This window comes from Protopterus annectens, chromosome 15.part0, assembly GCF_019279795.1.
Source record: "Protopterus annectens isolate FY-2018-M chromosome 15.part0, PAN1.0, whole genome shotgun sequence".
Taxonomy (NCBI): Eukaryota; Metazoa; Chordata; order Ceratodontiformes; family Protopteridae; genus Protopterus; species Protopterus annectens.
Window position 1 is genome coordinate 144,064,167 of NC_056749.1, and position 3,583 is coordinate 144,067,749.

The window sequence follows — 3,583 nt, forward strand, 5'->3', positions numbered from 1 at the left end:
GGACCATGTAACCGGTTTTGTTTTTTGCAGAGCATTTCATGTTGTCTTTTCTAAGATAATTATAACCATGATATCCTAAGCTGTTTAACTTTTTCAGAATATCATTTGTTTTCACATCATCTGTTCTGTTTTGTGTTATGTGCTACTTGCAGACACATTTTTACAACAACTGCTTGTTATAATGAGAGATTTGCAAGCAGGATTCTGAATGCTAGCCTTTCCTTGATATCTGCAGTCTTCATACAGCAGTCAAGTGCCTTTGTATTTTATTAGTTTCACCACCGCTCATACACTCAAGCATGCTAGAATGTTCCAAAGTCACTCTGGTAAAGTCTCATTGAACAGTTTTCTGCATATCTTCAGCTTGATTGGATTGCACAGTCTGACTACACTATATGTTTCATTCAGATCAGCAGACAAGTTCATATTTTTTCCAGACTGACTGCATTCATTTTTTCTACCATATTTGATTTCAGAAGAATTTGCAAAGCGTTTACGTAGAACACTAATATATAGTCCTTAAGTTGTGTACATAAAGCATAACCAGACTTGTCCCAGTGGTTTTAGCTTGTTCCCAGAATAAGACAGTAACGTAAATGTAGATTTGTACAGCTGATTAAATGCTTAAATGCAGCATTTTAATATTGAGGTTTGGCAACAAACCAAATTGTCAAAGGACGACATCTGAGGGGGGGGGGTAGATAACTATATTAGGGGGAACTAAAAGGATAGGGAGGATGAAAGGGTTAAATGGGAATGGATGAAGATTGGGAGGAAGTGATGTAAGGATGGGAGGGGCTTAAGCGGGTTTATGCAAGTGCAACTGGGTAGGGAAGCACATTTTGGCGTGAGCATACTGCTTTAAGTATTACGCTCATGATGCCTTTGGGTGGTTCTAGAAGGTATGGCTGGCTTATATTAGTACTTTAGGGCATGGTTCTCAACTGGCCAGATTTTTTTTCTTTCCTTGTTACTCAGGAAATGTGGTGGTTCCTTGGAGTTTGTGGCAGGTTGGAGAGGACTGGGTTCCCTGTATGATGACAGGCATTTGAGTTTCAGACTTCTCGTACTTTGGAAATGCATGGTAATGCAAGAACTTCCATTCTGGCTTTGTGTTTGGCAGAACACTTTAATTCCTCCCTATTTTGGGTCCCAGGAGGTTTAGAGCTATTTTACAGTTTGTGATCCTTGGTGTTTTGGGCCAGGGTTTGTTTCGGGATGTGGTGATGCAAGTTGGTTGGAGAGTGGGGCCTTGTGAATTGGTGAGCCATTCCCTGTACTTAGCCAAAATGTTCTGCATGTTGAAATATGCCCAGTGGCTGAGATGCCTTTGGGTTAAGGATGGCAAGGGTCTATGTGGGTGAATGTTCCTGTTTGTTCCATTGGTGGTATTGCTGTTCGAGCTTTCTTTCACGGTTGTGTAGAGCAGGAGGAAGAGGGAGGTTAACTTTATCAGTTGGGTGCATGCGCAACTGTGGTGGAAGGACTGTTGCTACCATTCAGGGTATAGATTGTTTTTTCCTTCCCCCGCAAGTTGTGGTTGCTCGTGTCCATGATCACTAACTGTTGATTGCCCTTCATCGTTTAAAATATACACATTAGAGTCATTAGTTAAAATATTGAGTATTAGTAAAAAAAAAAGCTGCAGCTTAGATGCAGAAGAATGTCCAGGTGTTTTCATCATACTCTATCATGTTGAATTGCAGTTTTAACTAGTTGAGGGCAGAGGTCAGAAAACAATGGCAGATACTGGAGCAGTAAGAAAAAAAATGCTTGTGCAGTACCTGTAACTCTCTCAATTTACTAAGGGGCAATAAGTAAATGGTGTCACTATTTGTGGGCCTTTGTTTCCTCATTACTTATAGCCGTGTATAGATTTTTGTCATTAAGTGTTTATTGGGGGTTTGGCATAACTTTAAAGTGTTTGCCTTAACGAACACAATGTGTAGGGTTTTCCTCTCACATGAGAAATCTGGCTAGGCATAGAATGTCTCACAAAGACAGTCAGTCTAGTACGAACCACCTGATGGCAATGTAATTCTTGGGTGTTGGTATGTGCAGTTTCTTAAGTGGACATTTATTCTTGATACAGCAAGAGAGCAGGTGAACTTATTTTTGAATATGATAGACAGCAGGCAGGTTACTGTTTTTACAGGGATGCTTTGTGAACATGCATCTGAATTCAGAGAAACTTTGCAACCATTGGTGGGGGTGGAATAGCGAGGACTACACATAGAGCGAAATTGATAAACCAACAACGAAGCCGCATCTCATACTGTTCATCTGTCCCTGAATTTGACTCTGATTTTAGCTCTGGTCCCTTATTACATTTGTGCTTTATATTTTCTGGAAATGAATGTTGATGCAGTACCTGTTGCTTTGCATCGTTTGTGACTTGAAGCAACCGTTAAAATTGGCTCTATTAGGAAAGGAGTGTTCCATTCTTGCTTCCTTTAAACCTCCAATTGTATAATGTTCGATTGACGAGAATTACATAAAAGAATATACCTGCTGCATACTATTTGCAACTGGGAACTGGTTTAAGATGTGTTATGTCTGTTTTCCTGTGTTTTACATGATGTTTTTATATGGGTGCTGAATGTCGTTCATGTTCACCATGGTTATTGGCTTTGTTCGGCATTATTGAATAAGGGTGCAGAGAAGGGCAAGGATATTGTTAGAGGAGTCATACTAGGTATGCCTGTTGGTGGTATGGAATTTCTGCAGTGTGTTGAATTCTGCTTTTCATAAACTTGGGTAAATTATTGGTGGGTCACTTTTGTTGGTGTAACACAAGTTCCATCAACTAAGTGCTTGAGAACAATATAGTCCCCACTTTGGGCTTTGTCACATTGCCATAGTTTGGCCCATTTTTCATAAATTTTAATTTTTTTCTGTCAGATTAAGGCAAATCACTGGAGAGTCAAGTAAGTAGGAGCCAATGCTTGGGTTTCAGACTTCATACCCTTTGGGGGTTCACGTTGGTATACAACCTGTTTTCGGCTGGATAAGTTAGTGAGAGTTAGGCTTGAAGGTCATCCCTATTTTGGGTCCTTGACCTGGATTGTTTGTGGGACTTGCTTAGATTTCCTGCTTCAGGAGGTTCAGAGGTATGGCGCCAAGAGGTATTGTAGCCGTGGCGAGTGAAGGGGAAGAGCCTTGGTGATCTGCTTGGTGGTTTTGCACAACTCGCAACCTTCTAGCTTTGCGCAGTGGCAGTATCATAGCTAATGAGGTTTATCTGAGGCATGATTATTGCTAATTCTCTGAAATGGATAATGTCAGCCATCATAACGTGGGGCATGAGGTGAAATAATGGCTTCTTAGCAACATTAACTAGGACGGTTAAAGTATCATTAGGAGGTTGGAAATTAATACATAGTAGTGGAAGGAAGCAATTTTATCTATTTCTTTAATTACTACAGTACTTATTGTGGTATTTTGTTTTTTGCAAATGTCACACACAAAACCAGGGAGTCAAGTCAAGGGATTTAGTTGCAGGGGATCAATCCAGCGCTGGAGTGGTGTGATGTGGTTGCAGATGGTGGTTTCGACAGGTGCTGGCTGTTGCTGTCATGGGTGT

At 40.6% G+C, this 3,583-nt stretch overlaps 1 non-coding gene across 1 annotated transcript; it reads left to right on the top strand.

Moving 5' to 3' along the window:
* Window positions 1-3,201: 3,201 nt before the first annotated feature.
* On the top strand, window positions 3,202-3,329 carry LOC122790169. The gene has a single exon (XR_006362937.1). It is a non-coding gene; the product is annotated as a U4 spliceosomal RNA (small nuclear RNA).
* The last annotated feature ends 254 nt before the right edge of the window (window positions 3,330-3,583 follow it).